This window comes from Aethalodelphis obliquidens, unplaced genomic scaffold (assembly GCF_003676395.1).
Source record: "Aethalodelphis obliquidens isolate GAN/ISIS:26980383/991018 unplaced genomic scaffold, ASM367639v1 scaffold4, whole genome shotgun sequence".
NCBI classification, from domain to species: Eukaryota; Metazoa; Chordata; class Mammalia; order Artiodactyla; family Delphinidae; genus Aethalodelphis; species Aethalodelphis obliquidens.
Genome location: NW_020837948.1, coordinates 82,805,166 through 82,817,509, shown reverse-complemented (window position 1 = coordinate 82,817,509; position 12,344 = coordinate 82,805,166).

Genomic DNA, 12,344 nt, shown 5'->3' with positions numbered 1-12,344 from the left:
TCCATTCTTAAAATTTTGTCATTTCAAAAATGTTACATAAATGAAATCATATAGGATGTAATCTTTTGGTATTGGCTTTTGTTTCCACTCAGCATAATTTCCTGGAGATTCATCCAAGGTGTCATATGTCTCAGTAGTTCATTGTTTTTTAATGCTGAGTAGTATTCCATAGTTTGGGTTTGCCACAGTTTGGTTTACCATTCACCCACTGAAGGACATCTGGGCTGCTCCTAGTTTTTGGCTTTTATGAATAAAATTACTATCAGCATTCACTTATAGGTTTTGGTATGAACATAAGTTTTAATTTGGGGGAATAAGTGCCAAGTAGTGCATTTGCTAGGCCATATGGTAATGCATATTTAAAGAAACTCCCAACTGTTTTCCACAGTGGCTGTACCACTTTACATCCCCAGCAACAGCAATGTAGGACTCATTTAGGGTCTTCACAACCTCACCAGCATTTGGTGTTGTCACTTTTTTATTGTAGTTATTTTGATTGGTGTGTTGATATCTCACTGAGGTTTTAAGTTGCATTTCCCTGAGGACTAATAATGTTGATTGTCTTTTCATGCTTTTTGCACTTGTTTTAATTCTATTTAGCACCAAGATTTGCATTATTAGTAACTGGAAGAATAAAAGAAAACTTGATTTAAAAAAATCCATCCTCATATTCTCTCCTCCATTGAGACTATAGTTCCTCCTGACTAAATTTCTTATCCAAAATCAAGTAGACCGTCACTAAATACTCTTATTCAGAACTGTAGTTATTATAAAGATGCTGAAATGGATATTCATTTATACACTTCCTTTGGAAAACTTTTTAATATGAAAAAATTTCAAACATACAGTAAAATGAATACTAACCATTATTTCATTGTAACCATTTTCACGTAACGATCACCTCAAGCTTCATTAATTACCAACATTTTGCCAATATTATTTCACCTACTTTGCAATTTTTATTATTTATTCAGAGTATTTTAAAGCAAATCCCTATGTCATATAACTTCACCCATGAATTAACACCTTTCCTGACAAGGTAGTCATGCGATTGCGTAAGCTGGAGGACATAAGTTGATTGTGGAGCAAAGGTTCAAAATGCTCTCTTTTTGTATTGTTGAAAAAAAATCAGTGCAGAACATGATCTATTAGCCAGGTGTACTTTTTGGAATGTTTAACTGAATTGCTTTTAACATAATTACTCTTTTTCTGTACTGAACACCACTGTTTTATACATATAAGTAGACTGATCATTTTATGCTATGGTCTTGATAAAATAAAAAAGATGTTTCCTTATTAAATGGAAGGTTATATGAGATAAACAGGAGCATCTACTCCATGTATAGGACAGTTGTTTCTCTGACTTTAAGCCTTTGTTTTTTTCCTTTCTACCATAAGAAATGACTTTTAAGTTTAAGCCTCAGTTAACTTTTGCAAACATGTCCAGTTCCACCACAAATTCCGCTGTCTTTGGAAGATTTCTGCTTCTCCATGATACTGTAGATGACAGTGAGGTCATTTCACAATTGCTTCTTTTCTGAAAAACACAGCTGGCTCAGTTTGGTCAGCAACATTCTCATTGCTGCATTTCCTAAGTCAACATGGTATTTCAATTGACCTCTTCAGAACAGATTGTATCTATGTAATATCCTTCCACAATAAAACCTGCATAATCAAATGACTACAATAGCCATTGAGTGGTATGTCCCTTACTCTGGACCAGAATTGTTCTATTCCATATCCTTTCAATAACTCTAGATCACTGAAACTTTAAAGTTCAGATTTTCTCAAACCAAACATAAGTGATGGTTAATGTTTGTCTTCCACCCACTCCTTACCAAGAGTACTGCATTGTTTGTGACAGAATTCCTTTTGATTTTGCATAGATCATAATAATTCATAAATTACTTGATTTCCCTATCGTTTTGTGTTTTGTTTCTGTTTGTTTGATTTTGACTGTTGAGTCACTTTAGCTCCTTTTTTCTAAACATGGTTACACATTTTATTGAACAACTTGTATATTTAAGGATGTGCTGAACACAAGCAAGTATGTTCAAGACCCCTCTAAAATAATCTCTCATGGAACACATATTTTTCCTTCACATGAAAGGAATTTTAAGTTTACTCTTAACTGTGATTATTTGATTGCGCTATATCTCTCCCTATATTGCTGTACTGCTGTATCCCCAGAACTTAGCAAACCACTGGCTCATAGCTGTTGCTATGCCAGCTATCAACTTATTGCATCTCAGCTCCAAATATACGCTTTACTGTCTGCTCCATGATAACGGAGATGGACCTAGCAAACAGGACTCCTTGGCCAACTGGCACAACGTTAACCCTTGTCAATAGAAAGTGCTGTGTAGGGGCTTCCCTGGTGGCGCAGTGGTTGAGAGTCCGCCTGCCGATGCAGGGGACACGGGTTCGTGCCCTGGTCCGGGAAGATCCCACATGCCGCGGAGAGGCTGGGCCCGTGTGCCATGGCCACTGGGCCTGCGCGTCCAGAGCCTGTGCTCCGCAACGGGAGAGGCCACAGCACTGAGAGGCCCGTGTACCGCAAAAAAAAAAGAAAAAAAGAAAGTGCTGTGTAGACCCTGGAGGATGAAGAGGTTTCTCCTCCTGCTGTGGTGTGCTTCTCCTCAGGGTCCTACAGCCCGGTTTTTCCACTGTCCAGCCCCTGCGGCACACACAGCTTCTCCACACCCAGAAACTGCAGCACAATTGACTTCTCCACTTCCTGGCTCCCGTGGTGTGTGATGGCCAGTGGGACCCAGTGCCAGAAGCTTCCCCCAGCACTTCCTCAGGGAGCTTAGCAGTGGAGTGAGATATCTTCCTGTGAACTGTTTCCCTGGCATCTCTGCAGGTGGGTTTCTGGCAACTTCTGAAGTGTTGCACTCCCCACGACAGCTTTCTTGGGCACCTCAGAGGCAGATTTCCAGCAAGTTCTGCTGGCATGACACCATAGTGACTTCTCTGCCATCCAACAAGCCACAGCTGCACACTTTCCAACAACGTCTGGATCACAGTCCTGGAGGCCTCTCCTTGGATGCCCTATCTCAATCCTAGGGGTAGTGGTTCCTCCTTATATCCACCATTCCTATGTTGTTTTGAGTTTTCTTTCCTTCTTACTGGCCAATTCCTCATCACTCCAATCCCTGTTACAGTTACTAATTCTTCATATTAAACTTTCCCTGTTCAACTTACCACGTAGTTTCTGTCTCTTGATTAGACCTTCACTGATAATGTGCTGAATAAATATCTGTTGAAAGAAAATAAGAAAAGAAGGAAAAAGAAAACGGAGGGAGGTAAGTAGAAAAGAGAGAGACAAGGAGAGAGAGAGAGAGAAAGAGAGAGCTCTAAATTGTTACTATCATATCCCCAAACCAGCTGTGTGATTATTTACTATTATTATTTGGAGTTAGAGATTTAAAAAGACAAACTGAATTTTTCTTTTTAAATTTTTGGCCTTGCTGTGCAGCATGTGGGATTAGCTCCCCGACCGGGGATTGAACCCACTCCCCCTGCAGTGGAAGCGTGGAGTCTTAACCACTGGACTGCCAGGGAATTCCCCTAAAAAGACATACTGAATTTTGTGAATATAATCTTGTGCCACTGAATTACTTGTAATTAATTTATCCACTCTTTATTCATTCCTTCACTAAAACTTTTAGAGAAACTGTTTTGCCAAGCTTATGATAACAGATTTCTTAGGTTAATGAGAGAATTGATAAATTGGCCAAGAGAATCCAGACTATAAAACCAGTAGAAATTTCTCTGAATATCAGATTTCAGGAACCCTAGATTTCAAGACTGACTTTAAATCAACTACATAATACTTCTCCTGTCCCTCTCCCACTCTCAACTCTTACCAATAAAGGAAATAATGAATGAATAAATAAATAAATAGGTAGGTAATTTAATTCCTGTTCTTTAAAATCTCACTGTCAGGAAATGCTGCTTAACATCTAAATTAAATTCCTTACCCACCTTTTCTATTCTTTTTTTTTTAGACCAAGGATATCCTTCATTAGTTATACATAGCCGTTCTTTAAATTCTTATTAAATCACTCCTTTAGCTTCCCTTCTGCAAGTTAAATATTCCAATTTTATTCTCTCACCATAGTTTTATTCTTCTTAATTCTGTCTTCCTGACCTTTTTCCAAGTTTTTCACACTTGTCTCAGTCAGTTCAGGCTGCAAATACCATAGACTGGGTAGTTTAAACATTAAATATTATTTCTCACAGTTCTGGAGGCTGAGAAACCCAAAATCAAGGTGCTGGCAAATTCAGCATCTGATGAGAGCCCTCTCTCTGGTTTGCAGACAGCTGCCTTCTTGCTGTATCCTCACATGGCAGAGAGAGAGGATGGGGGACTCTGGTCTCTTCCTCTTCATATAAGGGCACTATTCCCACCATGGAAGCTCCATCCTCATGACCTTATCTAAAGCTAATCTAAACCTCCCAAAGACCCTACCTGCAAATACTATCACAGTGAGGATTAGGGTTTCGATACATGAACTTGGGTGGATAGGCAGAAACATTTTTTCGACAGCAACATTCATCCTAAATGGCACTGTACTTTCTTCAGCAATCTCTTGTCAAGTTTAATACTCCTGATTTAATGCAAGTGCCTTCTCAAATGCTTTGGCCTTCTATATGCTTGTTTGTGTATTTGGGTATCAGTGATATGTTAAACACCTTTAGTTACAATATTAAAAACTTTTCACAGGTTTAAAAATTAAAAACTTTTCACAGGTCAACCTGTGTATACCTAAGATAGAAATTGTATATATGGAAAAGACGGGAGTTAGTGGAGAAGGACAGGAGGACCTAGAGACGTACCTGGAAAGCAAACTGTGATGGAAACATTACATAATAAGCACTTGGACTACTTGGAAGAACTGTTTTAAAGACTATTTACAAACACACTAATAAAATTATTGACTCTTTTCTATCCATAAAGCAACTCCCTAAGAGTCTTTTCCTATGCAAGCAGTTCTGTGTGTACTTGAAAGTTATAAAGACAGGTTTCTTTAAATTCTTAAATCAGACACTATGCTAATTCAGAAAGAACTTAGAGGACCCTTTCAATTCATTGATCCCAATATGAATAATTTCCCCCATTTTAAGTCTTTAGAATCGGGATGCATTTCACAAGTGATGGTATCCTGCTATTGGCTTGGCTCCTTCAGCTTCTGGCAGCCCTACTCCTCCAGGAGAAGCTGAGACAGGCACCTCAGCTCCCTCTCACTCTAATCCTGACCTGATGTCCACCCCCAATCTGTTCCTTGGACAACTTGAACTCTCTTGTCAGTGAGAAGCCCTTGATAGTAAATGCAGACTTCAAGAAGGGTGGATTTCCTGGGGCTATTAACTGCTTATGATGTCTATCAGCTGAAGAAAGCATCCATTAATGACCCTTCTTTTATTTTTTAAATTTATTTTACTAAAGTATAGCTGATTTACAACGTTGTGTTAGTTTCTGCTGTACAGCAAATTGATTCAGTTTATATATATATATATATATATATATATATATATATATTCTTTTTCATATATAGTTCCCTGTGCTATACAGTAGGACCTAGTTTTTTATCCATTCTATATATAATAGTTTGCATCCCCCAATCCAAAAAGGGAATACTAGGCACACTCACCTGAGACTGAGGGAAAGTCTAAAAAATATCTTAATGTGCATATAATAAAATAAGTGATAAAAAAGCAAACAAAGTCATTAAAAAATAAGCAAACAAAATCACAATTAATTTTTAAATTGATGGTGTCTTCACACATATAGACCAATGGAAAAGAACAGACAGCCTAGAAATGAACTCACGCATGTATGATCAACTGATCTTCAACGAGGATGCCAAGAACACACAATAGGGATATGATAGTCTCTCCAACAAATGGTGCTGGGAAAACTGGACATCCACATGCAAAAGAGTGAAATTAGACCCTTATCTTACACCATACACAAAAATCAACTCAAAACAGATTAAAGATTTAAACGTAAGACCTAAATCTATAAAAACTCCTAGAAGAAAACATAGGGCAAAATCTTCCGCATATTGGTCTTGGCAATGACTTTTTAGATATGACATCAAGAGCACAGGGAACAAAAGCAAAAATAGACAAGAGGGGTTGCATATATATAAGAAACTCCTACAACTCAGTAGCAAAAATTTATATAAACCAGTTTAAAAATGGGCAAAGGTACATGGTTGGTGGGAATGTAAATTGGTGCAGCCACTATGGAGAACCATATGGAGATTCCTTAAAAAACTAAAAATAGAGTTACCATATGATCCAGCAAGCCTACTCCTGGGCATACATTCAGAGAAGATGAAAGCTCTAATTCAAAAAGATACATGCACCCCAATGTTCATAGTAGCACTATGTACAATAGCCAAGACATGGAAGAAACCTAAGAGTCTATCAACAATGAATGGATAAAGATGTGGTGTACACACACACACACACACACACACACACACACACACACACAAATATTACTCAGCCATGAAAAAGAATGAAATAATGCCATTTGCAGCAACATGGATGGACCTTGAGATTATCATACTAAGTGAAGTAAGTCAGACAGAGAAAGACAAATATTGTATGATATTACTTATCTGTGAAACCTAAAAAATTGTACATATGAACTTCTTTACAAAAGAGAAACAGACTCACAACATAGAAAACAAATTTATGGTTATCAAAGGGGAATGGGGGATAAATTCAGAATATGGGATTGACAGATGCAACTACCATATATAAAATAAACAACAAGGACCTACTGCATAGCACAGGGAACTATATTCAATATCTTGTAATAAACTATGATGGAAAAGAATAGAAAAAAAGAATATAGACATATAAAATATATACGTATAACCAAATCACTTTGTTGTACACCTGAACTAACACAATACTGCAAATCAACTGTATTTCAAAAAAAAAAAAAATGTGCAAAGGACTCAGTCATTTCTCCAAAGAAAACATACAAATGGCCAATAGATACATGAAAAGATACTCCTCATCACTAATCAAGGAAATGCAAATCAAAACCGCAATGAAAAAAAAAAAGAAAAACCACAATGAAGTATCACCTGACACCTATTAGAATAGTTATTATCAAAAACAAAAGATAGCAAGTGTTGACAGTATATGAATAAATTGGAACTCTTGCATGCTGTTGGCGGGAATGTAAAATGATTCGGCTGCTATGGAAAGTAGTATGGAGGTTCCTCAAAAAATTAAAAATAGTGTGAGCATATGATCAGCAATCCCCTCTTGGGTGTAAAAATAATTGAAATAATTGAAATCAGGAACTCAAAGAGATATCAGCACTCCCATGTTCACTGCAGCATTCTTCACAATAGCCAAGATATAGAAACAACCTAAAAGTCTACAGGTAGATAAATGGATAAAAAAAATATGGTGTACACATACAATACTATTTGGCCATAAAAAAAAGAAGGAAATCCTGCCATTATGTGATGATGTGGATGAACCTAGAGGACATTATACCAAGTGAAATAATACTGCATGATTCCAAAACTCATAGAAACAGAGAATAGAATGGTGGTTGCCAGAAGCTTGGGGAGGGGGGAGGAAATGAGGAGTTACTGTGCAACAGGTATAAAGTTTCAATTATACAAGATGAATAGTTCTAGAGATCTGCCTACTATCTTTCACCTGTACTTGACAATACCATATTTAAGGTAGATCTCATGTTAAATATTCTTACTATAATAAAAAAGATGGTGTCATATTCAAAGAAATACGATAATAACAGTTAAACATTCTCATATGGTGTGTATCTTGATGGCCCTAATGCCTTCCTACCCCTATACCCACCCTCAATAGCTCCACAGGCTCCAGGGCTGTGACTCGTTTTCCTCTTTCCAGGACCCAGTGAATGGAATGGCACTAGATTTCACCAGGCGATGCTCTCTCTGTGTCACCAATAACATATATTTTTAGGCTCCTAAAATCAATCTTATCTTTGGGGTTCTACTGAGTCTGAGCCACAACTCTGACTTTGAACATGGGTTAAGATTAATGCCAAGAAAAGCAAATTTCAGAAGGTGTTCAGCTACAAAGATAAAGCAATGCCCATCAGCCCCTCCTGCTGGTGTCAGTTGAGCATCCTTACTTGTGTGGTTGCCTACACAGGGCCTTTTATTAGAGCAAACCCAGTAATTGTAAATTTTTCACAGGGACAATTTGCCTCGTGGGTGCCATTATCCTTTTTTATTTTGACAACTACCCATTTCTTTATGAACTGGGTTGTGTACAAGAGCTGTGTAGACAGGAGGAACAAAACCTGAAGACATGTCCCATTAGGTTGAAAGGTTTTGAACTCTCTGTTTTGCAGCTTACCAGAGAGTAACAAATCTATTCTATTCAGGAATTTAATTCACATCTCATTAAGTACCTTGGCAAAATCCAACATTAGCCCTGAAAGGCTAATTTGATTAAAGAATTGATGGACATTACTTCTCTCAGACTAAAGAAGTTAATTTTAATGGAGGTAATAATATCTCCCTGGCAGATTATTATGAGAATGAATTAAACTAGCTAGTATATTCTAGGTGTTTGATACATTATAAATAATGCTAAGCAAATGTAGGTAATTATTCTTTTGTTATAGCCTCCAGATTCCACCTCTTATTTCTTTCCTTTTCTTTTTCCTACATCTTCCTCAGAGGTCTTAACCTAATTATTTAGCTAAAGGAAACCCTCAGGCCTGGCTTACTGTCACCTCATGTTTTCAACTAGTAAATTGGTTTAATAAACACATTTGGAAAGCTACCATGGGCAAGTCACGGAGTTGTTATACTAATATACAAGATGTTAAAAACAGCACACAGACACAATGTATGCTACATTCCAAAGTGAGGCCACTATGCACACATTTTGGAATATCTGGCTAAGAAACAGACAACCCTTAAACCCTTACTTATACTGGGTGCATAAAAGGGCTGGGAGCTGGAGATTAAAGGCGTATTTGTGGAGCTTTGGAGAGCTATTGGGCACTCTAACCCAAGAAGGCAAAGTAGGAGATGCTACCTCCTATCCCCAAATCAAGAGAGAGAAGCTTCAAATGCAACATCAGGGTTTAAATGTGAGCCTGTGTTTTGCCGAAAGCCTGCTTTCGGTTAGGTTTGTTGGATTCGCTGGCAAAATAACTACTCTCTCACACAAATAAACAGCTTCAATCAAATCTTTAATAGAAGGTGATTTAACTTAATTTCAATATACAATCATTAAAAGGAAAGGAATAAGAATATTAACAGAGTATATAAATTTCAATATACAATCATTAGAGGGAAAGGAATAAGAATATAAACAGTATATAACAGAGCATACATCACCGAATCGGGCCGACACCTACTTCCAGATCCAAGCAGCAGCTGGGAAGTCCCGAGTAACAGCAATCTGGAGCCCCAGTTGGGAAGGGTGCAATGTTCGCTGATCCCCGGGAACTGGCCAGATTCCCAAGGCCCAGGAAGCTTCGTGACTTACTCCCTTCTTTATCTGTTGGTTCCCAGGACTTGCTAGCACCGTTTCTGCTGAGCTGCATGCAGTCTAGCAGCTCGGCATGCAGCTCTTTCAGGGTCCTTGTTTAGTCAAAGGCCTATTGTTGCCTCTGAAGCCTGAACAAGACTATTTTACTAGCTTCCCCCATTATAGACAGCCTGGTCTATAATCTTCTCTTGAAAAATTTAAAGGGTAACAGATAGAATGCCTAGGAATGAGCCCAAAACATAAAATGACTGCATTAGGTACCTGGGCTCCCATGGTTTGTCAGTGGAAATAGGATCCTATGTGATTCATGCTAGAAAAAAGCCAGGGTAGTTGCCTGAGGTCGTTTCCAAGTGGACCACCCGGAGTGGCACCCCACTAAAGGCAATGAGGACCATGATAATCAAGCATGCTTAACCTCCACAAGCAAATATCATTTGTGTTTGATTGTGGCTTTGAGGGAAGGAATTGTCTTATTAATTACTTACCTGGATCGGTATGGGCATCACTCCCATGAGACTTGCTATGTGGTACATGAAAGGTGCCTTTGGATGATTTCACACAGACATATTTAATATTATGGAACGAGGACACTTCAAGTATATGTCACACAGTCATGCACTTAGACCACATGACATTTATTGATATTTATGCGTAAATCCACTTTGATATTCAGTATGGCAGTGGGAAGTGGGAAGGCAGTGTAGAAAATAAAAGGACAGGAACAAGAGACGATTCTGGTAGTACTGACAGACATTTTTAAAAGATCTGTCAGTATTTTTGCAACCAGATGTATTAATTATATTTTATTGAACCATGGTGGAAGATAATATATTCTCCTCATCTTAAAAATGAAGAATCTGAAAACAAGCTGAAGAAACTCAAGGTAATGTTTTATGAGGAAAGGGAAAAGGTTAGTGCAAGGAAACCCATCCATTGAATAAATCTCTGCTTACACTTCCACTGGAATAATTTTCAAAGTTGTGCTGACTATACTGCGATGTAGGAGAAAGAAAACCTCTACCCACAACCTTTCTATCCACTGGGTAACACCTATAAATGTTCTTACATGTGTTCTCTGGGCCCAGGGACAAGCAGTTTTGCTTGTATTCTGCATACCTTCTGTAGGAGACCAGATCCCTCCTAGGACTCAAGAATTACCAAAGCTGATTGAGTTCACACTCTGGGTGCAAGTGACAAAGGCATCTGCTCAATAATACATCTGCTCAAGCAAAAAGGGGAAATTTGGGGCTCATTTACAAGCATGGATGGAGAGAAGTTGGCCTTCGATATGTGCAGAAACAGGAACTCAAATACCACCAGGATGCCTCCTCCCTACAGCTGCAGTGTGTGTTTCCACTTCTTTCTCTCCACCTGGAGCTCAGCTTGTAGCGTGTGTGTATTGGGGTGGGGGTGGGGGGCAGGATGTTGGTGCCAGAGTCACATTCTTCTTATGGCTTAGGGAACAGGAATCAGAAAATTGGCTTCTCTCTCATCTCCAGTTTGTAAACAGAGGATAAATAACCTGAATGGTACATTTTGGGTCATACACCCACCCCCGGGTATAATCACGCTGGACAAAGGAGAGCTACCAAAAGAGGCATATCCTGAGCACAGGCCCAACTCCTTGGCCAGGGGGTGAGTCTGTTATGAGAGGGGCAACACAGATGCTGCGTAGACATCACTAGAGCCACTTCAAAATGCAAGCAAACGTAACACCCCACTGGGAAATTACTGATGTGTGTGTATCCTAAAGGAATGTTACATAAAAGCAAAGAAATATTAACACGTGAAATCTGGGATAATCAATTTTTATAGACAGATCATTGACTTTGACAAGGAGCAAAGTCGGAATTCATCTAGGTAAACATTTCATTTGTTCTTTCATGAAGGATAATAGCTTTTCTTTGGTAAGATCAAAAGAAAAAGCAGTAACTCGATTAGAAGTGGTACAGTGTGCTAACTTTATTATTGGCTCTTCCACCAATCTCTGTTGTATTATTCCCATGTTTAGGCATGCCATTCCCAAAAGAGAAGGACAATCACACCAATCTATATCAATTTGGAATACTTATTGTACATCTTAATGCATTTCTTAACATCCATGGTACTTTTTTTTTTTCACGGTACACAGGCCTCTCACTGTTGTGGCCTCTCCCGTTGCAGAGCACAGGCTCCGGACGCGCAGGCTCAGCGGCCATGACTCATGGGCCCAGCCGCTCCGTGGCACGTGGGACCCTCCCGGACCAGGGCACGAACCCGCGTCCCCCGCATCGGCAGGCGGACTCTCAACCACTGCACCACCAGGGAAGCCCCATCCACGGTACTCTTTAATCAAGAATATAAAGCCATCTACTTAGGATTTGCCACTCAAAGTGAAGAACATTCTTAGAATCACAGAATAAGTAAGTTTACAAATATAGCAACCATCAATATCACATTTTCCAAACCATAACTCTAACATGGATGTATATCATTTCTCCAGACCTGGCAAATTCTTTAAAAAGTCCGTTTTACCAGAACTGGGAGAGTATGCTTTCAACCATGCAGCCAGCCAGAGGGACCATTTTATATATGGAGTGTGCTTCTCACAAAAAAACCCTCTCCTTCCTCTGAAATGACAGAACTGTAGCTATATCTGAAGAGAAAGTGAATTTCAGTGGCAACCATCAGCTAAGAACATGCATAAATTCCTATATCTGGTATGAGAGAAATGGTGTATCGCACTGTACTATGCCTACCTCTGTCCAGAGGACAGCAATCTGGCCTGTCTTCAGGGTGCCTGGACTTTTCTCCCATTTGATACGCAG